The sequence below is a fragment of the Bos indicus x Bos taurus genome, chromosome 4, assembly GCF_003369695.1.
Source record: "Bos indicus x Bos taurus breed Angus x Brahman F1 hybrid chromosome 4, Bos_hybrid_MaternalHap_v2.0, whole genome shotgun sequence".
Taxonomy (NCBI): domain Eukaryota; kingdom Metazoa; phylum Chordata; class Mammalia; order Artiodactyla; family Bovidae; genus Bos; species Bos indicus x Bos taurus.
Genome location: NC_040079.1, coordinates 63894015 through 63920368, shown reverse-complemented (window position 1 = coordinate 63920368; position 26354 = coordinate 63894015). Strand labels below are relative to the sequence as shown.

At 38.6% G+C, this 26354-nt stretch overlaps 1 long non-coding RNA gene across 1 annotated transcript in view; it reads right to left on the bottom strand.

The window, feature by feature from the left end:
• Positions 1–3859: 3859 nt before the first annotated feature.
• Positions 3860–26354, bottom strand: part of LOC113891482 — a 64964-nt gene continuing 42469 nt past the window's right edge. Inside the window, exons 2-3 of the long non-coding RNA XR_003510772.1 lie at positions 4714–4915; positions 3860–4384 (exon numbers count right to left, since the gene is read on the bottom strand). This is a non-coding gene — a long non-coding RNA (uncharacterized LOC113891482). The remainder of the gene's footprint in view (positions 4385–4713; positions 4916–26354) is intronic.

The following is a 26354-nucleotide window of genomic DNA, read 5'->3' as shown; positions in this document are numbered from 1 at the left end:
ATTCCTATCATGATCTATAAAACCCTGACTAGCTCTTTATCCTTCCTGTGTTCTCTTTGTCTTCTCAGTTAGGACACTTCAACGTCACTGATCCTCTGGGTTTCTTGGTTCCTGAAACACACTCAGCTTCTTAACTTCTAAGAATCTTTCCTGGAAAGCCCATCACCCAGATCTTTGCACAGCAGGCACCATCTCATCATTCAAGTCTCAGCACATATGTTACCACCTCAGAAGAGAATTTTCTGAAATGCTCACCCAGCCCCTGACCCAGCCATTTTATCACCTGATTTGTATATATTTTCTTTGGATCACTGACATGTATGACATGTTCCTACTTCCTAAATATCTGTCCCTCTGCACTAGACCATAAACTCCATGAAAACAGGAATCTTTGTTTCACCATGGAATTCCTAGAGCCCAGAGCAGTGCCAAGCACAGAACAAGCCTTGATATTTGTTGAATTAATGAATAGACTCTTCAGATGAAACCCACTCTATAAAGGTTTCAAGTTTATATGTAACACTAAGAACAATGAATTCAGCAAATATATTTATGTGTCTATGAAGTGTCATGCACTGTTCTAGGCATTTCATTGGAGATGACTTGCATTCATCTACTAAAGTTGAATAGAACATGATTTTGACTGTAACAATATGCTGGTTAACATCCCTTTAAAGAAAAGCCCCAGTTGGAAGATTAGGATTGACATATTCACACCACTGTATATAAATTAAATAACTAAAAGGATCTACTGCACAGCACAGAGAACTCTACTCAATACTCTGTTATGGCCTATATGGGAAAATAATCATAAAAAAAAAGAGTGCGTGTATGTATATGTATAACTAATTCACTTTGCTGTATACCTGAAACTAACACACCATTGTAAATCAACTATACTACAATAAAAATTAAAAACCAGAAAAGCCCCACCTGAGTGCATAGGCTGTACCACTCACTCGTGACATGGGTGTTGCTACCATGCATCACTAAAATGCATGGTCTTGCTATCACTTCTGGAAAAATGAATCATAGAACACCTTTCCTGAGGATGGTGGAGGAAAAGTGCCTCTGCAAGTATGCAAGAATAAGGAGACAGGGTGCAAGTCCTAGGTCTGCTATTTACAACATATGTAACTTTGGACGAGTTACTTTATCCCTCTGAAGCCCAGATATACAATTTTTAAAGATGACAGCCTTAATAACTTCCCTACCTACTTCAAAGACTTATAAACATCAGTGAAATATTGCAGCTAAGAACACTTTGCATCCTGAATACATTTGTGGCTTAGGATTATAGACATGCACCTGCTCACCTACACAAAAAGGATAACAATCAAGTATTAAATGATTTATGAATTATAGTTGCCACATCATCAATTAGCTCACATTCAATGCAAATGACTCTTCACTAGGAGAGTAGCTGAATCTTTCCAAACACATTTGTTTGTAATAGATTTCCCCAACACAGCCTCATTTCTGAAGTCTCTTCCTTGACCCGTCCTTGTACTTGAGTCTGCTACCTAAGAAGGAATCCGAAGCATTCAGTATGGTCATCATCAGTAGTAATGTCTCCTTCCTAAAAAGAAACAGCTCAGAACACAGACCAACCTGTAATGACTGCAATGACATGCTTAGTAAACTAAAACTCCCCAAACCATTTCTTCCTGAAGCTAAATTTTAGCCACCGATGATACCAGTTGAGAATAACCGACGTACTGAACCCCAAGTGTGAGAGTAACAGGCAGACAGGCCAGGATCATCCACTCTGATGGAAGAGTCTATGTGGATAATTCCTAGGCCTCTCTGGACACAGAGTAGATAATCATAATCAACGACTTTCTCTACTGGTATACATTTTCCAGCTACAGATTTGATAAAAGGGAGAGGAGAAAGTGCCACTTAAAATTCTAGTGATTTCTTGACAATTGGCCCTAGACAAACCTACATGATATTTTTAATAGTTTCTCTTGAATACCTTGCCTTGGAGGCTGTCTGCTGTTTCTCTGTCTCTCTAGTTCAAAGTCATTTGTATTTCATCAATTATTAGGTACCTATTTCATTTGATGATTTCTTGAGGCTCCTTCTTAATTATTTAAATACTCAAGAATATAAACTAAATAAGCTTGTGTGAACGTCCAGCTTAAAAAGACTTTCCACAATTTTCTCAGATGGGCAGGTTTAAGAATTTGACCATAAAAGAGCCAGAAACATTTAAGGAGGATATGACTTTGTAAAGGAAAAAATGAGAGGTAGTTCCAGTTGAGGTATCCGTCAGATCTGCTTGAGACTATAACCTAAACGTTAGGACTCATCCTTTTTTCTGTCTTACATGCCCAAGTCCACCCTCTGTAACCTCAATCCTTCTGAACCTTGCAAGGGTTAAACTGTAAGACTGACTTGTAAGTGACCAGAATGTATAAGGAGATTCCTGGTGAGAGAAGAGGGTAACTTCAGAATCAAAGATCTTGGTGCCTGCTGCTGATTGCTGTCCCATTATAGTTCTGTAGGTGGTCTCAGGGCTTGTTGGGTCTGCATCCAATCCAGAGTCTGTGTTGGGTGGCTGTTGATCTAAACATTTGTAGAGATTCCTGATTGCTATGGAGCTCAGAATTAGACATAAGCTATATGTGTGGGGTTTTGTAAGAAGGAGGCCAACAAGTTTAATTAAAATTGAAGAACCACTGACCTCCATTGTCTGTTTTCTCCTCGTTTCTGCATTCTTTCTAGTTTGACTCATTGATTGCTGCAAACTCAAGCTCAGAATATGCCCAGCTATGAAACACAACCCTCCTCTGGCCAATGTGGACTACTTTTCTCATCCCAGCCCTAAGCTCTCTTTAGCCATCTTCCCCTGGGCACTTTCCTGGTCCCATCCTTCTCCTGAGTCTCCCCCTCTTCTCTGCACATCTTGCTATAGTTTTTTATCTTAGTTCAAAGTTCAGTATGCAAATTCATAGTTCCACTATACATGATAATCTTTGACCCAGTTCTTAGGAGCCTACTCAATGTAAAAACTATTTTCTCTCACTGATTTTAAGTACATTATCCTAACAGACCCCCTTTACTTGCTCTTCTACGCTATTGAAGAGATATATATATATATATATGCACACACACATTTAACAAGAACTTAATGATACAGTGTGCTAGCTGACCTATGGAGTTATTCAGGAAAAGGACTTTTCACTAAGCATCTGTGGTTTTAAATATAAGCCAATCAAAACAGGGGTTTTGTATTAGCCATCTGTGTAGCTGTCTATAAATGAATTCTTGATACTGGGCAACAGACTTAGGAAAGAATGAGTCCTCAGGCCTGGCAGGTAACTATCAGGAAATTTCTAGGCGATTTTGGCATTAAAGTGAACCTTAAGATGACCTGAAAATCCGGTCTCTAGAGATGAGCTATTTCATTCAAAATTCAAGAGGAAGTATATCTTTAAATTTGGTAAAAGATTTTATATCCTGTACCCTAATTTCTGGCTTACATATAAGGTACAAATGATATCGTATACTGTCACAACTGATGTTTTTCCCAAAGGTACCAGCCATATTATCAGCTAATAAAAACTGAATAATATAGATTGCAGGTATAATATAGATTATATATATTTATAAATGATAATGATTGTCTTATTCAAATACTGTTCTTGTCTGTTTTAGCCAGAATTTCAAGATGGATTTTCTATCCTCTAGTTATTCAATTGAACAATAATCTTGGTACTGCTGTAATAGAATTTTTAAGTTGTAAATCCTCAAATCAATTGACCTTAACGTATAGAGGCTATATGAGTAGACCTGACCTAATCATATCAGCTGTTTTAAAGGCAGAGTTTTTTCTGGATGGTAGCATTGAGGCAAGAAAAACTTTCTGATACACAATTGCTAGCCTTGAAAATGGAGAGGCATGGTGCAAGGACCAGAGAGCAGCCTGCAAGAGCTGAGAACCCCCCAGCCAACAGCCAGCAGAGTAGTGGCAACCTCAGTCTCACAGCTGGGAGGAAGTGAATTCTGCCAACAACCTGACTGAGTGTATTCCTCCCTGAGCCTCCAGACAAGAACTGTTCCTCTGTTACTAAACCAATGTCTTGATTTTCACCTTGCGAGACCCTAAGCAGAGAACTCAGCCAAGTTCCTGCCAGACTTTTGGTTTACCTAATAAATGAGTGGTAGGCCACTCACTTCATGGTAAATTGTTCGATAGAAATAGATAGCTAATCCACTATTCTGTAAACTTACATGTCAGGCTTCTTTTATATCTTTTTCAAGTGGCTTTGTACAATATTCAATATCACATTCACGTGGAGAAACAGCAAGGCCACTAGGTGACCATCAGGAAAGGTCTGTTGACTTTTCTGAAGATCATGTGTTGAGCTAAAAAGGGCTATAACAAGAAAATGACTCACTTGGCTTTAATAACAAGCCTAAATAGAAGAATCACCAGAACCATCTAACCAAAATGATTCGAGCAATTGTTTTTAATATTTGAGTGCATATTAGGAAGTTTTAGCAGAGATCTCCACCGAAGTTAAATGCTTAATTTTACAACAACCAATTTTCCAATAAAAGTAAGTGATTGTGAAAACAAAGAGGCAGAACTATATTGGGTGATTTGATGGAAACACACAAGTAGACTCATACTTACAGACATGCAAAAGCAGGTTTTAACATTCCACTACCCAGCATATCTCAACAGTGCTCAGCAGTGCTTACCTTTCTCCAACTTTCTGCCTCCCTCTCCACAGAATAAATATGTATAGTTGGGGGATGAGGAAGTTGGTGATCCCCAGGGACCACAGAGATGGTGCATTAATCAGAACTCCACTGGGAAGGCAGTACCATGTTCCCTCCACTCAGAGTCTGGAAATAGCTCAGTATGATTCTTCGATTAAATATTAATGAAGTGAATAAGACCCTGCAATACAAAGCAGAAAAAGAAATTAAACATTTCCCCATGGGAAAGTCTACAAGTCATAAAAAATTAAAACATAAAACTAAATATTTACAAATATTATTTACAAACTTAGGGTTGTTGATGGCTCACGCCCATGGCAAGCTCACAAGTCCTTGGGGAGCTTCTAGACCTTTCAGGGATCAAGCAAACCTTGTCCTGCTTGAATGTGCACCGGAACCACCACGTGGGGGTTGGTAGGGACAGATGATAAAACATAGACTCTCAGAACCACCCCCCGCCCCGCTAAGATGCTGACTCAGAAGGTCTGGGAGGTCGGAGACCTGGCTTCGGTAAATGTAATAAGTAACCTGAAGGGATTCTGGTGGGCATCTAATCTAGGCAGCCCTGGTAGAGCCTGTTTATTCACAGTTGTTTCACAGATCTGGAGCCCTCACAGTGCAACATGCTGGCCATTGTTCTGCAGCTTATGCAAGACCTACACTGTATTTGTGAATTATTCAGGCACTTGGCAATTTTCTTTCACAGTTACAAAGGAGATCATCCTAAGCAGAACTAACTTGAGAATAAACATCAGTGAATAAAACTTTTTCCATTGCTATTTCTTTCATCCACTTATTAATTCAACAGATAATGAGAAACTATTTTATGCCAAGCACTGGAAAAGGTCCTGGAGATTTAATGATGAATAAGTAAGAAATTGGTGACACAGGCAGTAAAGAGTCTGCCTATAATTCAGGAGACCTGAGTTTGATCCCTGAGTTGGGAAGAGCCGCTGGAGAAGGGAATGGCAACCCACTCAGTATTCTTGGCTGGAGAATTCCATAGACAGAGGAGCTTGGCGGGCTATAGGCCACAGGGTTGCATAGAGCTGGACACAACTCAGTGATTAACCCTTTCACTTTCAAGTAAGAAATAGCCTCTATTCTCAGGGTGTTCACAGCATAATATCATTAGTAAGCAACATAATATATTATGGTGAATGGCAGAAGAGGAAAAATACAAGGAGTAGAAAGAGTATCCCTGGTAGTAGGAACAGTGTGTGTAAAACTTAAGAGCTAAGAAGGAGGCTTAATATGGTGGGGTGGAGTATGTTTGAGAGATTGTGTCTAGTGTGTGCGTGTGCACTGCAGGTATTAAAAGGAATAATGACAGATGAGATCAAAGAGAAAGTGGGGGCCAGTTTACTCCTCCTTAAAGGTAATCTCATCTTGGCAAAGTATATTGATAAACTCAACAAAAGCCATAATCCATGAACTCTATTCACATGAAGACAAAGCTAATAAGGTTAGATACTTTTATAAGGTGTGTTTTTAAGAGTCAAAATCGTCTAACAGCTTAACATTTCCTGATTCAGCAGTTCCTGTATAAATTCAGGAAGATGTGACTTTTTTCTATTTCCCATTTGCCTGATGGTTTTCAAGAAAGGTTGGTACAGCAGAAAGTGATCTATAAAGACAAGTACTGTACACTTCGACATACTACCAATATTGTCATTCTTGTAACTCACAATATTCATAGACTCTGGAGATTATAGTCCAGCTGTTCACCTAAGGCAAAAATCTCTTCCAAGTTTTACACATTCTTTTGGGAGGGAAGCATAATATAAAACCTCAATTCCCTTTGAGTGGATTGTTGCAAATTTAGGAAGCCAAACTCAAATAGTTCAAAATATAGCTTTTCTAGATTGGAATGGAAATTTGAGCTATAGTTCTAGAAACAAATGACTTGGGGTGGGAAAAAAGGTAGCAGATATCATCCAGTATACACAACAGAAAGAAGAGAAAATGTGAGAGTAAAAGAAGCATTTGTCAAGAAGGAAGTAATTGTAGCATTCAAAGGAAGGAACAATGCTATCTGGGCCAATAAAAGTTAAATGATCCAAATAAGTTAAGGTAGGCCATAGCTAAGTCTAGCCTGTGAGCTGGATGTATTTGACTTGCTCTTCCAGAGCAATTTCACTCTTGATGCTTCTCTTCCCTGCTTTGTGTTCCAGAGGCTGATGTGTATGAAATGTATCTATGGGCTGTGTTGCTTCCTGGCCTCCGATTGGGTCCAACCAATGGGAGACACTAGCAGATCAAAGTGAGAGAGAGAAGAGTGAGACTAGCTACATGTCCCCTTGACCATGGTGAGACTCTGTCCCTCTACCAAAGACAACACCTCTCAGACAGACTCCTACAGCTGCTTTCTCTCCCTGGGCTCCAGTAACTTCTCCTTTTCTTGCTCCTGCAGGCCTAGAGAGATGACATTTCTCTACTATTTTTAGTTCTATTGTGCTTCACCATTTCCTGCTAGTTTACTTTGACCTTGCCCTCTTTCCATACACCTTTGTAAGCAGTCCTTTTACTAAGTTCTCCTCCATTACTTGGTTTAAGTGAACCATTTATTTTTTGTCTGCATCCTGACCGATAAGCTACCATGGACTGCATGCTTCTTACATTGACAATGCAGAGTTAGCCTGACTGTTAAAACAGTAACTGTTATTGTTAACAGTTACATAGAAATTACTAAGTGTGTTTACATATATTATCTCTTTTTTTATTCTTTATTCATGACTAATAAAACTCAGACTTTACCTGCTCTGGAGTGGTAATTATACATAATGAATGTAAATGTGGATATTTACTACTGAGTCCAAGTCTAAACTATATTCTTAAGAATTTCATAGCCCAAATGTTGTATAGTCTTTTAAAGCTGAATAAATTGGAACTTCATTATATAAATTGGCTCTGTATCCTTCATTTGGGTTCCAAGTTTCTCAAATTAGCTAATACTCATTATTCAAGATTTCATTTCTACTGGAAAATTTCTAAGGGCAAATTGTCAGAAGAGGCAGCATGGTGAATCAGCATTTAATCATGAGCTGGTAGATATCTAAACCATATTTTACAATGATAATTGAATCAATTAAGAATAGAAGTCTTACAAACCAGTTGTTTGTCATACTTGGAATGGAAAGTCTGAGACTGTTAGACTTGTTGCCATATAAACTTGTTCCACTGTTGCCACATAGATACATTGAAAGTGCTAGTTGTTCAGTTGTGTCCGACTCTTTGCTGCCCCATGGACTGTAGCCTGCCAGGCTCCTCTGTCCATGGAATTCTTGTAAGAAGTATTGGAGTGAGTTGCCATTTCCTTCTCTGGGGATCTTCCCAACCCAGGATCTAACCTGGACCTTCTGCACTGCAGGCAGATTCTTTACCATCTGAACCACCAGGGAAGCCCCTATAATAGATTAATGACCATATTAACTGTTTTCCCTCTTTTCAACCACTTATTTCTTCTGTATATGGACACAACCCAAATCTCCTTACTGTATCAGTAAGCAAAATCTACAGAATCATTTAAAAAATTTAAAATTCTAAAGAGAGAAATGCAAAGAGGGACTATATCTACTGATATAATAAATCTGATAACCAACTTCATGGGATACTCAATTCCCAAAATAAGTAACTCCACAATGATTGTACACAAAATGGAGTTAAGAGATATGCAAACTGTAACCTTATATTTGAGCAGACAGTCTGTGCCTTCCTAGTGAGGATACTGTTGTTGAAGCTCTTATGGTAAATCGAGGGAGTTTGCTAGTCTTCTTTCTAAGATAAGAGAAAGTGGATGGGACAAAGTTAGAACTTAGATTACTTTTAGAAAAGTTGGACTTTCCCCAGACCCCCAACCCCTATACCCAAAAAGCCTAAATCGTTGAATGTCAAAAAATGAGATTTCTAATTTATAATAATCAAGACATATAATAATCACAACAATCTAAATGTCCATTGATAGATGAATGGATAAAAAATATGTGGTATATGTATGGGCTTCCCTGGTGGCTCAGATGGTAAAGAATCCACCAGCAATACATGAGACCTGGCTCCGATCCCTGGGTTGGGAAGACCCTCTAGAAGAGGGCATGACAACCCACCATAGTATTCTTGTCTGGAGAATCCCTACGGACAGAGGAGCCTGGCAGTCCATGGGGTCACAAAGAGTTGGACACAACTGAGCAACTAAGCACATATATATATATTGTACACATACACACACATATATATAGTAAAATACTACTCAGCCATAAAAAGGAATGAAATAATGGCATCTGCAGCAATGTGGATGGACCTGGAGATTATCACACTAAGTGAAGTAAGTCAGAAAGAGAAAGACAAATAACATACGATATCATATATACGTGGAATCTAAAATATGACATAAATGAATTTATTTATAAAACAGAAACAGACTCACAGACATAGAGAACAGACCTGTTCCAATGGGGAATAAGGGGGTGGATAAGGGATGAAGTGGGAGTTTGGGATTAGTACATGCAAATTATTATATATAGAATGGATAAATAACAAGGTCCTACTATATAACACAAGGAACTATAATCAATATCCTGTGAAAAAACATAATGGAAAAGAATATGAAAAAGAATGTATGCACATGTATAATTAATCACCTCACTATACACTAGAAATAAATATTGTGAGTCAACCATACTTCAGTAAAATAACTTTTAAATGAGATTTCTAAAATCCATGCTTACTTCTGATATATGTGTGTCAAATATAAAATAATCCCCCTGAAAAATTGCACATAAGACCCCATCTCCTTTCAGGAAAGAAACCATCATCATTAGAGGGTATATTCCAGATGTAAAAGAATGTAATCTAGGACTTGAATATATGACTTATAATACTCAGAACCTCAATTTGAATAGCTTTTCCCAAATTTAGCAAGCTGCACTTATTAAACTTTGCCCAAGATAAAGCTTTTCTAACCAAGCTCCTCCAGTTTGAGATAAAGCTTTCCTAAACAAGGATGATTTGAGCTAATAGTTCTAGAAAGAAATAATTTGAGGGTGTGGAGAAGAGGTGGAGTATCATATAATAAATACACATAATATGTACGATGGAAGAGAAAGTATGAGAGTAAAAGAAATATTTGATTTTTTAATAAGGAAGTAATTGGTGACATTCAAGGCACAACTTAGTAGGGGGTTATGTATCATACTGTCACAATGAGCAGACAGAAAGAAAACGAAGATAGTAATCACAGTCAACAAAAAGAAGAAATAAGTTTTAAAAAGGGAAAGAAATTTCTATGGTGGTTGATCTATCTACCTAACACTATAATCTGTTTCAGCAGATTTTTTCTTAATGGATTTATCATTATAAAGTATGGTCTTACAGACACGTACCTGCCCATGATTAAATTCCAATGACTTGGAAATTTTGCTTATGAAAAGGAAAGTATCTATTCTTGTACTACTCTGTACTCCTAGAACCTAGCAGTTAATGCCTGGTACACGGATACCCAGAGCTTGTATCTCAAGTCATTCACTAATTCAACCAGGGTTGGAAAGGGCTCAAGACCAAGGGAAGGTGTCTTCATGTTTGAAGGGAACTGTGTATTTTTTTAAGGCAAAGTAGATGAAGCCAAAGGAGGGAAGAAATTGATGATGTTAAAGAAAGACCTTGACTAAAGAGAGGCATGGAAAAAAAATTCTCAGTAGTGATGGTCAAAGAGGGTACATGAGCCTTCCTCACTGTTACTAGGAATTGTTTCCATGCTTCCCTTCCATACTCCCTTCAGTCTTCCTTTCCCCTCAACTTCCTAGTCCTTCCATTTCGTTTCTTCTTTTCATCTTCTCTTTGCTTCACCTCACTTCTCTCTCTCTCCCATCTAGCTGAAATATAGAAGTAAAATAAAATAATAATATTCAGTTTTATAAAATTACATTGTGTTATTATTGTTCTTAAGCTAAAAGTAGGTGAATAGAATGTTTAATATTTATCTCTCTTTTTTTTGTATGTAGCTCTAGAACAAATAGTTTTTCTATAGATAAAAGACAACATTTAAAAGAGCCTCACCATAACCTAGACTCTTGGAAAAAGAACTTGATTTTTGGTAGAGAGTGGGTGGTTTGTGACAGGAAGCATTATGATATAGTTTAAAACATGGTACCCAGGGTTAAGCAAACCGAAGTTGAAAACATACATCTACCACTTGCTAACTGTGGGATCTGAGCAAATTTCATCACCTGTGAAGTGGTGCTATTCTCTTCCTCTATAAGAGTGGCTCCAAGTTGTAAATGCAGGAATGGTTTTAGCCTAGTACCCAGCACAGAGTAAATAATAATGGTAGCCATTGACATTATTAGCTGCTTTACATTTCCTAATCTCTCTGAACAGATTAATTAAGCCAAGGAAATATTCTTCTAGACATTCATCTCTTTATGGCCCCAGTTTGCACTGGTGAATTTACCAATACCATCATTCTCATTATCCTTATCTAAGATCACAAAGAAAAGAAAAGGAAAACAAAATCAACCTAGTCTCTTGCTAAAATACACAGAATTAACTACTGATTGCAGCCAACTGCCCCAAGATGCAGCAATTTTGAAAGTAAAAGGTGCATGTGTCGATTCGACAGTTCAAGAGACAGATAAGCACATCAATTTTAATTTAACTTCCCAACTCACAAGCTGTTAGTCAAGATCATTGTTATGCCAATCATCTGGCATTAAATATTGTTATTATTTCTGATATCAAATCCACAGTAAAACACTTAGAGTGACAGTTCAGTGGAAAATTCCCAGTACTTTCCCTCTGTAGTCTAGGCTGGTAAAGTTTAATTAAAACAACCAAATTACAAACTACCTCAGAAGATTTTGTAACAAAATTGCTGGCTAGCCTTTAGGTAATAATGGTGCTTGCTACAGACGACTGCTTACTGTCACATGGGCTTTCTTAGATAGGAAAGGATTGGTCATTGATTCAGTAATAGAAGCTAAGACTTTTTATTGCCCTCATTTTTGCTTCTTTTACTGACAACGAAAGTAGGAGATTTAAAGTTTCAGTTAAGGCCAATCATGGAAAAGCAAAGGGAAGGACAGATACTTTAAAGGTCAGGTATCTGAAAATCTACTGAAGGCTAAATAATGTAAAATCTTAAAGACTTTGAATTCTATTTCAAACACTAGCAGAAAAATACAGTTTGGTCTGGGCTCAGGCAAGTCACTGAACCCTCTTGCTCCTGCAGCTTACTCCCAAGGGTTTAGAATTGGAGGAATAAGCCAGCTGGTGTTCAGGCCTGTTGAGTGAGTATGAAACAGAGCACCAAGCTTCTTACTTCAGCAACAGTGTTTTCCTGTGAGCACTCTGGAACTTTAGAGCCAGAGAAGCCTGTTAAGGCTTCAGTGTTTCCTCATTTTTTATGGCTTAGTAATATTCCATTGTATAATCCATGTGTACATATGTCTATATACATACATACACACACACCATAACTTCTTTAAACATTTATCTGTTGATGGACACTGAAGTTGTTTCCATGACTTGGCTATTGTAAATAACGCTGCTATGAACACAGAGTCACAGATGTCTTTTATGAGTTAGTGTTTTTCATTCCTTTGGATATACTCACCTAAGTGGAACTGCTGGATCACACAATAGTTTTGTTTTTAATTTTTTGAAGAACCTTCATATTATTTTCCCTAGTGTCTGTGCTAACTTGCAATCCCACCAACAGCACACAAGGGTTCCCTTTTCTCCATATCCATGCCGGCATTTGCTATGTCTTATCTTTTTGATAATAGACATTCTAATAGATACAAAATTATATCTTATTGTGGTTTTAATTTGCATTTCCCTAATGACTAGCAACTTTTGAGCATCTTTTCATGTATCAGTTGTACATCTTATTTAAAGAAATGTCTATTCATGTCCTTTGTCCATTTTTAAATTTAGTTATTTGTCTTTTTGCTGTTGAATCATATCACAAGATTTTTTAGACATAAAATCTAGCTGGGGGCTTCCCTGGTGGTTCAGTGGTAAAGAATCTACCTGCCAAAGCAGCAGATGCAGGTTCAGTCCCTGGTCCGGGTAGATCCCACATGCCACAGAGCAGCTAAGCCTGTGCACCACAATTACTGAACCTGTGCTTTAGGCACTAGGAGCCACAACTACTGAGGCCACGTGCCACGGCTATTGAAGCCCAGATGCCCCAGAGCCTGTGCTCAGCAATAAAAGAAGCCACTGCAATGAGAAGGCTGCTGCTGCTGCGTCGCTTCAGTCGTGTCCGACTCTGTGTGACCCCATAGACGGCAGCCCACCAGGCTCTGCCGTCCCTGGGATTCTCCAGGCAAGAACACTGGAGTGAATTGCCATTTCCTTCTCCAATGCATGAAAGTGAAAAGTGCAAGTGAAGTCCCTCAGTCGTGTCCGACTCCTAGCGACCCCATGGACTGCAGCCCACCAGGCCCCTCCGTCCATGGGATTCTCCAGGCAAGAGTACTGGAGTGGGGTGCCATTGCCTTCTCCTAATGAGAAGGCAGTGCACCACACCTAGAGAGTAGCCCCTGCTTGCCACAGTTAGAGAAAAGCCCACACAGTAACAAAGACCCAGCACAGCCGAAAACAAATAAATAAAATTATTTTTGAAAAGAATCTGGTTGGTTCACCATGATTTACTTGACTATTAGGTATTCCTGCATCCATATGTAAATAAGTAAATAATTGTTTTAGTACTTGCTGATCATGTACAGTTGGCTTAGAAAATACACACTAGTCAGAAAGTCCTTAATTATATATACCAAGTTAATTTAAATGTGAATTTTTAATTATATATAGTTTGAGCCACAAAAAGACTTGTAATACAATGTCTCTCCAAACTGCCAATGTTTCTAGCCATCAAAAATGTATGAAAAACTGTTTATATTTTGTTCACTCATTATTGAAAATATTCTGTGAGCATTCACAATAAGCCAGGCCCTCTGTTACATATTGGGAATTAAAGATGATCCAGTTCATATTATAGAGATAGTTTTATTCTTGTATTCCAAATTTTATTATTTTAGCTTATAATATTATATAATTTGATTTACCTTCTATTGTCCTAGGAGCAGTAAAATAAAACCTTAACTTAAAGCTTCCATTTATCTAACCTATTTTGAATCATATCAAGTCATTTGAAAATATAAGACAAAGGAAACTATTAGTTTCAGTAACTCACAAGACTCAATATCTATGTCAAAAGATTCTCTTACAATAGAATTATCATCTATTTTTATATTTATGGATTAGAGAGAGAAGAAAAACCTAGAATTGATTAACTGTAAAAAATTTACTCTAAGTGGAGGGCGCACTGGGCTTATAGCATACATTGTGGACTGGCAGGGGAGTGAAGTAGGGCTATGGTTCTTAGACAATGTTTATGAGTTCTTTAGTAAATAAATAACCAGTTGTCGTTAACATATTCATTCCTACTATTCAGATACCCCAAGTATGATTTTCCAAATGCTTTTCAAAATAGCTTACTGGACTAAGAGACTTCATTGAAGTAAGCTGTTCATTTCCTTTGCTTTCATGGTTAATGTTCATATTCAACACATTTTTCTTAATGCAAAGATAAAAATTCTGACTACAGGTCAGAATTATCATCAATTCCAATGAAATCTGTTAATGAAGTGTTTGTTTTTGTGCAGAGTACTATTCAAACCATTAATGTACATTCCAATAGTTCATGGTGACTTTTTTGTTATGCAATCAAGTGTACTCACAGGGATAACATGCCCTTGTCTATTTTACTCTGTCCCTGTGTTTATTTGCTCATTGATTTATGAAGTGCAGCACACCAAAAACGCTCTCTTAGTCATTATGGGAAATTACTAAGGTTTCTCTATAGAGTATTTTTCGTTATGCTGTAACAAGATTTCACAGAGAACTCAAATATGTAAACCAAAGATTAATTGTTTGTGTCCAAGTGATAACAAAAACTTAGTAAATCCAGTGTGAATTTCAATTAATTCAGAGAAAAAGAAACTCACTTAATGTTTGATGTTTGATTGATCATGTAGATCAGTGGTTGGTAATCTTTTGGAGGTTCAAAGACCACTTTGAGAATTTAAAGAGAGAATTCTCCCTCTCAAAAATCTAAACCAGGTAAAGAACTTACAGTGGGGAGGAAAAAAAGTGATTTTTTTCATTTATCAATCAATCAATTATTGTATGTTATTAGATAGTATCCTACAGTAGCCAATGCCTTATCACTTTCTGAGCTCCAAGGGTTTCTACCAGTACATTTCTGAAACAAGTTCCACCTGAACCACAAGTTCATAATTATAACTTGAAAATAAGTTATTGCCAAAAAGGGTTGCTTTACTCCTACTTTTACCTAAAAGTCCCCACAATTCAATATCAGTTCAGTTCAGTTCAGTCACTCAGTCGTGTCCGACTCTTCCCGACCCCATGAATCGCAGCACTCCAGGCCTCCCTGTCCATCACCAACTCCCGGAGTTCCCCCAGACTCACGTCCATCGAGTCAGTGATGCCATCCAGCCATCTCATCCTCTGTCGTCCCCTTCTCCTCCTGCCCCCAATCCCTCCCAGCATCAGAGTCTTTTCCAATGAGTCAACTCTTCGCATGAGGTGGCCAAAGTACTGGAGTTTCAGCTTCAGCATCATTCCTTCCAAAGAAATCCCAGGGCTGATCTCCTTCAGAATTGATTGGTTGGATCTCCTTGCAGTCCAAGGGACTCTCAAGAGTCTTCTCCAACACCACAGTTCAAAAGCATCAATTCTTCGGCGCTCAGCCTTCTTCACAGTCTAACTCTTACATCCAAACATGACCACTGGAAAAACCATAGCCTTGACTAGATGAACCTTTGTTGGCAAAGGAATGTCTCTGCTTTTGAATAAGCTATCTAGGTTGGTCATAACTTTCCTTCCAAGGAGTAAGCGTCTTTTAATTTCACGGCTGAGGTCACCATCTGCAGTGATTTTGGAGCCCAGAAAAATAAAGTCTGACACTGTTTCCACTGTTTTCCCATCTATTTCCCATGGAGTGATGGGACCAGATGCCATGATCTTCGTTTTCTGAATGTTGAGCTTTAAGCCAACTTTTTCACTCTCCACTTTCACTTTCATCAAGAGGCTTTTGAGTTCCTCTTCACTTTCTGCCATAAGGGTGGTGTCATCTGCATATCTGAGGTTATTGATATTTCTCCCAGCAATCTTGATTCCAGCTTGTGCTTCTTCCAGTCCAGCGTTTCTCATGATGTACTCTGCATATAAGTTAAATAAACAGGGTGACAATATACAGACTTGACGTACTCCTTTTCCTATTTGGAACCAGTCTGTTGTTCCATGTCCAGTTCTAACTGTTGCTTCCTGACCTGCATACAGATTTCTCAAGAGGCAGATCAGGTGGTCTGGTATTTCCATCTCTTTCAGAATTTTCCACAGTTTATTGTGATCCACACAGTCAAAGGCTTTGGCATAGTCAATAAAGCAGAAATAGATGTTTTTCTGGAACTCTCTTGCTTTTTCCACGATCCAGCGGATGTTGGCAATTTGATCTCTGGCTCCTCTGCCTTTTCTAAAACCAGCTTGAACATCAGGAAGTTTACGGTTCACATATTGCTGAAGCCTGGCTTGGAAAATTTTGAGCATTACTTTACTGGCGTGTGAGATGAGTGCAATTGTGCGGTAGTTTGAGCATTCTTTGGCATTGTCTTTCTTTGGGAAATTCAATATAGAAAGTACATAAAGGTAAGGTTCCCAAGATATCTTGTCACTGAGATGATAAGTATTAAGACCCTTGGGCCCTCTCAGGGTAGAGACTTCTCATCTATGATTCTATCTCTGCTCTTTTAGAACTCTTTTAGTACTCCTTTTAGTACTGCCCTTTCTGTACTCTTACACCATCATCAACTTTTCCCTCTCTCAATACATCCCTGAATATGATCCACCACACCACCCCATCTTCCCTTCCAAATGCTGCTCTTGAATTCTTCAAAATTCCTCATCGGTAAACACTGTATCTTCAATGTCTTTTCTGAACATTCCTTCTCTTTGCCTTAAATGAAACCATGTCACCTCCTAACATCATTGCTTTCTCTTCTCAAGTAGAGGCTATTTTTTCCCCTTTCACATTGCACATACAAAAGGGTTGAAAGGTAGATCATACTCCATGCTTTCCAATATAACCTCAAATCATTCCCCCTTTCTTTTTGGCTTTGAAGCTCATCCCAGCCAGCAATAATAACTGTTCTACCTTCTCAGTGCTACCATCGTCTTATCTCCAGTTACTTCTCTCCTTTTTTGACAGGATTACAACAGAGATCTTAGACTGGGATCTTCCTTATCATCACAACTTCCGTCATCATTCTTAAAGTGATGACATCATCCACACAGATCACCCATCATACATCTCAGTGTCTCAGTTTCTCAACCACCTCAATTCCAGGGATGCTGTTTTCTTCCACAGCATCTCAGTCAGCCATTCTTATGACCATATCGTGAGTCCTTCCATAATGTTTCAACATCCCACTTCTAGCTCCCACCTCCTATTTCTCTGAGCTCACTAATTCTATTAACAATCTCCTCCACTGCTACAATTTTCAGTCTTGACCTTCTGTCTGTTACTAACCTACCCATCTTCTATCTTCAACTATCTCTTTTGGTAATCATCAAGACTATCAGTCCCTGTATGCTCTTGCCTTTGACTGTACTGCCCTAACAAAACCATGGTTGAACCTGAATATCCACTTTTCCTGTATCTTGATGATGCAAAAGCACATCATTTAAATTCATGAACACTCATCTCACTTGGGCAGGCAACACATACTGGAATGTCTACAGTGTTTCCTTAGTAAGCTCACTTTTCCACTCTCTAACACAATTATTTCATATGCCCTTCCCTCTCACCTCCTACCCCACCTTCCCTTTTCATTCTTGCTTGATGACCTTGACTTACACTTCATGAGAAAACCTACATTATTAGATGGGAATGCCCTCATATCTTCACCTCCATATGTGAAACCTGCCTGTTTCAAAACCTGTTTCTCCATTCTTCTTCATGTTACAATAGAAGGTATGTCTCTCTGCCCTCAAAGATGCATCTTTCACTTGGACTCCAGTTCCCATCACATCAATCTTTCAAGTTAGACAGACTGCCCTCTCACACACCTCACAGCCTGGTGAGGATGCCTGCAGATGCATAAATCCTAAACTCCAATCCAAACACTACTATACTCCCTGAAGGATCTTCTCTGGCTCTAATTATGGAGCCACTCCAAGACACAATCCATGAGTACCAGTCATGTGGCAAATCAGGGATCCTTCCAGTGATTACCTTGTTTTCCCAACCCCAGGCTAGGTATCCATTTTTTTTAGAAATGGACAGGGAGCCCAGTGTCTCCTGTGACTCATGGGCTAAGGCACCAGTCTTTTCACCTTGGAAGGATATGTAAAGATTTTGACTAAACTTTACAATTGTTTATTCTCATTTTGTAGGGAAGCAATCTGTCCATGTACTTTCTAAAGTCTTATCAACACTTGTTACACTCAAGAATTTTAGAGTGAGTGAAGAGATTAGAGACTATTCACTTAACTCCCATTTTAAAGCCTCAGCAAAGCAAAGTGACTAGGATAAAACCACACATTAAATAGTAAAGAACACAGTATTAGCGTCACGTTCTCTTAGAAGCTATTTCTACTGTGCTATTTGTGATTGTGAGCTCCTTGAAGTAATCATACCCTAGAAGTATTATTACATGAGCATCTGACCAAAAGAATATGAAGTAGATTTACGAATTCACATAATGGATTCTATATGGACACCCAAAAGATACCCATAATTATAGTCTGGAAATCACTCACCAGTATGTAAAAGTAATAACATGCCTGGAGTGAACCAACTCATTAACTATGTTGTTTACTACTTCTCCTGAATAGCAATCTCTTTCAGGGCCTTATTGTGAAAGAAAATCCAATTCTAAAGAACTTTGGCCTTAGAAGCTGCCTTTAAACAGCTGGACATAAAGACAGCTATACCCTTAGTCTCCTTTTTGTTTTTAAGAAAACCTATGGAATTATTTAAAAATTAATTTTACTTTATAATTCATCAACCAATGACAAATTAAACAGCTATGCACTGGACATCTGCTGTTGTCCCAAAGTGTGCTAGGGGCTGTGTTTTCAGAGACACCTGTGATGTAGCTTCAGCTCTCAGTTACCCATGGTCCTACCCAGAGGCACCCATGGCACACTGGAATAGTGCAGCCATCTCAGAAGGCTAACAAATGATTTTCTATTAATAACAAAGTACTAACGTTTGTGAAATATTTACTTTAAAAGATGAGAAGGGATTCAGTTATCCCTATAATAATTTTGTATTCATTTACTGGCATCATGATATACATTCCTGTATATCATAATAGAAGGGGTGGAGTTACAATTTATCTGAATAAATCCATGGTGGGTATGCCAGTAAACGAAATGTGTCAAAATAGAAAAAATTGTTGACAAGCTCTAGACTATATTTAGTGGGAGAGGGAGACAGGCGACAGACAATGATCACAGTACAGTCTATTTGGTGCAATCATATGCACCTGGTGTAAATACAGGACACTTTGGTAAGGCAGAGAAAGAGGAAGTGTCACAGAATTGTCAAATCTATCCTGAGGAAAAAGAACAAAGCAGGAGGCACAACTTTCCCAGACTTCAGACAACACTACAAAGCTACAGTAATCAAAAGAGTGTGATATTGATGCAAAAACAGACATATGAATCAATGGAACAGAATGAAGAGCCCAGAAATAAACCCACACATCTACAGCTAATTAATCTTTTACAAAAGAAGCAAAAATATACAGTGAGGAAAAAGTCTCTTCAGCAAGGATGGTTGGGAAAGTTGGACAGCTGCATGTAAATCAATGAAGTTAGAACACACCCTCACACTGTACACAAAAATAAACTCAAAATAGCTTAAAGACTTAAATATAAGACATGACACATAAGACTTCTAAATAAGAACATAGGGAAAACTCTCTGACATAAATCATACTAATGTTTTCTTAGGTCCATGTCCCAAGGCAATAGAAATAAAATCAAAAATAAACAAATGGGACCTAATCAAACTTACAAACTTTTGCACAGTAAGGTTAACTATAACAAAATGAAAAGACAACCTACAGACTAGGAGAAAATATCTGCAAATGATGCAACAGACAAGGGCTTAATCTCCAAAACATACAAACAGCTCATATAACTCAATAACGAAAACAAACAAACAAACAATTCAACCAAGAAATGGGCAGAACTAAATAGAAATTTCTCCAAAGAAGACATACAGATGGCCAAAAGGCGCATGAAAAGATGCTCAGCATTACTAAATTAGAGAAATGCAAATCAAAACTACAATGAGGTATTACCTCACACGGGTCAGAATGGCCATCATTTAAAAGTTCACAAATAACAAATGCTGAAGAAGGTGTGGATAAAAAGGAATCCTCCTACACTGTTGGTGGGAATGTAAGTTGATACAGCCAATATGGAAAACATTATGGAGGTTCCCCCAAAAAATAAAAATAGAGTTGCCACTCGATCCAACAATCCCACTCCTGGGCATATATCTGGACAAAACTATAATTCAAAAAGATACACGCACCCCTACCTTCATAGCAGCACCATTCACAATAGCCGAGACACAGAAACAACCTAACTGTCCATTGATAGATGAATGAATAAAGAAGATGAAGTACATATAGACAAAGGAATACTACTCAGTCACAAAAAAGAACAAAATAATGTTATTTACAGCAACATGGATGGAATTAGAGATCATCATTCTAAGTGAAGTAAGTCATAAAGAGACAAATCCCATATGATATCACTTATATGTAGAATCTAAAATATGGCACAAATGAACCTATCTATGAAACAGACTCACAGACATAAAAAATAGACTGCGGTTACCAAGGGGGAAAGGGCTGGGAGAGGGATGAAGCTGGAATTTGGGCTTAGTTGGAGGGTTGGGTTTGTTTCTACAGAATGGATAAATAACAAGGTCCTACTGTATAGCACAGGGAACTATGTGATAAACCACAATGGAGAAGAACATAAAAAACATACATATGTATGCCAACAAAGGTCAGTCTGGTCAAGGCTATGGTTTTCCCAGTGGTCGTGTATGGATGTGAGCGTTGAACTGTGAAGAAAGCTGAGTGCCGAAGAATTGATGCTTTTGAACTGTGCTGTTGGAGAAGACTCTTGAGAGTCCCTTGGACTGCAAGGAGATCCAACCAGTCCATTCTAAAGATCAGCCCTGGGATTTCTTTGGAAGGAATGATGCTAAAGCTGAAACTCCAGTACCTTGGCCACCTCATGCAAAGAGTTGACTCATTGGAAAAGACTCTGATGCTGGGAGGGATTGGGAGCAGGAGGAAGAGGGGACGACAGAGGATGAGATGGCTGGATGGCATCACCAACTCGATGGACACGAGTTTGAGTGAACTCCGGGAGTTGGTGATGGACAGGGAGGCCTGGTGTGCTGCAATTCATGGGGTAGCAAAGAGTTGGACATGACTGAGTGAATGAACTGAACTGAACTGATGTATGTGCTGTGCTTAGTTGCACAGTCGTGTTCAACTCTTGCAACCCCATAGATTGTAGCCTGCCAGGCTCCTCTGTCCATGGGTTCTCCAGCCAATAGTATGGAATGGGTTGCCATTTCCTTCTCCAGGGGATCTTCCTGACCCAGGAATCGAACCCAGGTCTCCTGCATTGCAGGCAGATTCTTGACCAACTGAGCTACGAGTAAACCCTTGTATTGCTAAATCACTTTGCTATGTAACAGGAATCAGTACAATATTCTAAATCAACTATACTTCAATTTTCTAAAAAATACTTAGAATATTATTTTTTAAAAAAGAAAGAGAAAGGATCAGAGAAAACTGTGCCAGTAGAAGTTGCAGTTAGGATTAGAGGAAAATGTGCCAAGACATAACTAACATAAGATAAGGCTGATTAGGAACGCAGAACCAGGAGCTGGGTTGGGATAGCTTCGGCAGTGCCCACAGGTCTTGGTCCCATCAGTTTAAAATCAAAACACAGTCGGTAGTGCCGGCTATCTAGTTGAACTGCAGAAACCCAGCAAGGTTCACAGTCCAGTACACAGTTCTGCAGTCAACTTCCAGAGGTGCAAGTCCAAAGGGACCAGACAGGGTGCATGCACAGCATAGCCAAAAGCTTGTTGGTAGGGGCCAGAGCTCAGAGTCAGATTCATCATTTGGACAGATAATCTGGAAGGAGGCTATCTGCAGCTTCCAGAATACACAGAACCACAGAGCAGCAGGGGAAGGGTGTGAAATAAACCAAGATAGAACTCTGATCTTTCCTCTTAAGCTTCAGTCTTAGTATGTGGCAGAGATGAGCCAGCAGATGTCAAATAGAGTCAAGCAGCAAGAAGTTGTGGAGGGAAAACAAAATGGCAATATCTTTGCCAATGAAAAGCTCACAGTCTAAACAGGGAGAAAGAAACACATGAGAAACAAGCTCCAGAGATGCTGGGAGACACTTCTGTACAAGGTGCAGAGTGGAGCACAAAAGACAGAGACATCAATTCAGCCTAGGAAGGTTGGGTAGAGGTATTGAAACGGAGGTGACCAGTGAATAGACTTGGAAGAAAAATAGGCGTTTGTTTGGCAGGACTCAGAAATAAAGGGCAATTAGGAAAGACATTCCGAGCAAAGGACACAGCATAAATGAGTTAATTGAACCCTGGGAGAGGTCTGGAACATCCAGGGACTGTATGTGGATGAAGCAGAGTCAGTCAGGACTGATCACATGGTGGTGGAGCCCAGTGATGGAATATTTCTGAGGATTTCTGAGCATAAAGCCAGCCCTGCACAGAATGCAGAATTGATCAGTTTGTGCTTTACTATGTAGAACACAAAAGATTTTTAAATGTGTTTATTCTAGTAGCTTTATTGAGATACAATTCATATACCATATGATTCGTCTATTTAAAATGTACAGCTCATTGATTTTTAGCATACTCACAAATGCATGCAACTCAAAATTTTAGAATATTTTCATTATCTCAAAAAAAAAAAAAAAACCCACCCACAACTTATAGCTGTCAATCATCATACTCTATGCTCTCCACTAGTCCTGTGGTGGTTTAGTCTCTCCATCGTGTCCGACTTTTGCAACCCCATGGACTGTAGCCTGCCAAGCTCCTCCGTCCATGGGATTCTCCAGGCAAGAATAGTGGAGTGGGTTGCCATTTCCTTCTCCATCCACTAGTCCTAAGCAGCCACTAATCTTCTTTTTGTCTCTATAGATTTGCCTATTCTGGACATCTAATAAGAATGGAATCATGTAATATGTGGTCTTTTGTAATTGGCTTTTTTCACTTAGCATAATATTTTCAGGGTTCATCCTTGTTGTAACATGTATCATGTAGTTCATACTTTTTATAACTAAATAATATTTGTTATATGGATATACTATATTTTTATCATCCATTCATCCTTTGATGGATATTTGGGTTGTTCCTACCTTTTGGCTATTACGAGTAATTCAACTATAGGCATTTGTGTACAAGTTTCTTTGTGGACATAGGTTTTCATTTCTCTTGAGTATATACCCTAGTGTGGGATTGCTGGGTTATATGGTAACTCACATTTAATGATTCAAGGGAGCCAGATTAGTCCCAAAGTGATGTACCATTTTATAATCCTACCAGTGGTGTATTATTTCCCACACCCTTGTCAACACTTGCTATTATTGGTCTTTTTGATTCTAGCCATCCTACTGGTTATCAAAGAGTACCATTAAAGGTTTGTAAGTAGGGAAGAATTAAAATTTTTGATATTATGAGGATGACACTGATATCAAGATGTGAAAAGAACTAAAATAGAAGTGGGACTAGAGACAAAGGATTAACAAAGAATGAATCTGTCTCTGTCATTGGCTGCTTAGAAAAGATAACAAGTGAAAATGTTAACCATTGCTCCAACTACTTTCTCCATATTAGAGTCTTCCATTCACATTGTTTCTTCTAAGCAATTTTCATTATAATTTTAACAACTACTGCAGGAAAATGGGGGCCACTTTCTGAGAATGCACCCTATGAGAGCCTCCACTTCTCAGTTACCATAAATTCCAACTTTCCAGTCTGTTCTTCCAGTCTTTATCCACCCCCAGTGATGCTTCTGGACACAACTAGAGACATTCCAGTTTACAATGGATTAGCAAGTGCTGGCAACTGATTGGCTCTAGAAGGTGGGGAAGAGAGATCTTCCTCTAGAGACTCCCTGGTTTCTATCAGTGGTGTCTGAGGAAAGGAGCAGTTATTATCACTCAGATACAAAAATAAGACCAGGAGAGAGTGGATTGAAGTACATTGACTTCATCTCTGGGGGATAGCAAAGGAAGGCCTAGGCAGATAGCTGGATAGAAGTCCCTGAGGTAGGAGTTCAATTGCCTGTTTTAAATGTTTAAAGTATATAGACACACAGAAGCTGGTATTTGCTATTTTAAATGCCTAAAATGTGCCATCCAGCTTGCCCTTTGCTTTAGGAAATGGATTTGAAATCAGGAAATTTGCCCAGGTACTCAGTCAAAAGAAATTTGGGGGAGGTGTTCAGTTAAAAAATAATAGCTATGCATTTCTCCAGTTCTCTTCTGTTCTTTGATTGTGATGTATACCATGTCTTAAAGTCTATAACTAATTACAGATTTCCCCCAGTACCTGAATTCATTCATCCACCCAAATCAATCATTCACCAGAAACTTACTGAGTGCCAGGTTCTGTTCAGGTGCTCAAGATACAATTTGTTGAACAAAACATATCTCAGCCCCTCCATCGAGTTATTTCCACGGTTTTTGTCACTCAAAAGCTATTCATTTTTCTGGAAAAGGCAATCATCTAACATCTGGGAATCGAGCTAGATAAGAATATTTTATTTCATGCATCAAATAATTTTTTAATAATTGCTTAAACCATCTTAGAAAAAGATTTAAATTGTTGGCAGTTCTCATCGGACATCAAACTTTATGAATAGCATTGAAAAAATGGTTATGAAATTGTTTGACTCTCCAAAGGATATGCTTTTAATTTTCTAAAGTAAGATAAGAATTGAAAATCTGGTTTAAAAATGGAAATGCAGAATAAATGTTAACTGAAGACTGTAGCATTGCTTGCTCCTGGCTCAAAAAAAAGCAAAACAAAAACAAAAAAAGAGGGGTGGGTGGCAACATTGATGTTTGTAAGACTTTTATTTAATAGTACAATTTCACTGATAAAAATGACTAAAACCCTAGACTAACACATTAACACCTTTTTATTCAAACAGTAATTTTTGTTGAAGTGTCATTTACATAAAACTAACTCTGAGTGTACAGTTTGATGCATTTTGATTAATGTGATTAATACAGTGGTGTACCATTCAACACAATGAAGATATAGAGCAGCGCTATCAAACAATTTTTTGTGATGATGAAAATGTTCTGTACCTGTTCAATATGGCAGTCATTGACCACACTGGCTCTTGGGCACTTGAAATGGCTTTGGGACTGAGGAAGTGAATTAGTAACTTTCATTTTAATTAGTTTAAATCTTAAACAGCTGCATGGGATGCTGGACAACCATATTAGCGCCCACCATTTCCATCACCCCAAAAAGTTCATGTTGCTATCATCTTGCAATGTTACTTTAGTGCCCTCTACTGACAAAGTCTGGCATTACACTAACTGGCAAAAAAATGTTTAGTTTGCAGCTTCATTATTACAAAACCGGGACTGGAGGAGCAGGTTGGGAGCTGAGAGAAGAGATGACTTGTTCAATACATGCATGTTTAAATGTAATGGATTTCAATTTGTCGATTTTTTCTTCATGTTTTTTTGTGTCCTGCCTTAGAAATCTTTGGACTTCCCTTGTGGCTCAGCTGGTAAAGAATCCACCTGCAATGTGAGAGACCTGGGTTCGATCCCTGGGTTGGAAAGATTCCCTGGAGAAGGGAAAGGCTATCCACTCCAGTATTCTGGCCTGGAGAATTCCATGGACTGTATATTCCATGGGGTTGCAAAGACTCAGACACGACTGAGCAACCTTCACTTTTACAAATCTTTGACTAATGTATGGTCATAAATATTTCCTTCTATGTTTTCCTTTGGAAGCTTATAGTTTTAGCTCTTACGTTTAGGACTATCATCAACCTGTGTCAGAAATTTTATATGTATACAAGCAGCTCATGCAGTTCAATATCAGCAAAACAAGCAACCCAATAAAAAAAACTGGTCAGAAGGGGACTTGCCTGGTGGTCCAGTGGCTAAGACTCTGCACTCCCAATGCAGCAGGCCCAGGTTGATCCCTGGTCAGGGAACTAAATCCCGCGTGCCACGACTAAGTCCTGGTGCAACCAAATAAATATTTTTTTAATGGACAGAAGACCTAAATGGATATTTCTCCAAAAAAGGCATACAGAAGGCCAACAAACATGAAAAAAATGTTCAACAGCGCTCATTATTGGAGAAATGCAAATCAAAACCACAAAAAGGAATCACCTCACACTGGTCAGAATGGCCACCATCAAAAAATCTACAAACAGTAAATGCTGGAGAGGATGTAGAGAAAATGGAACCCTCTCACA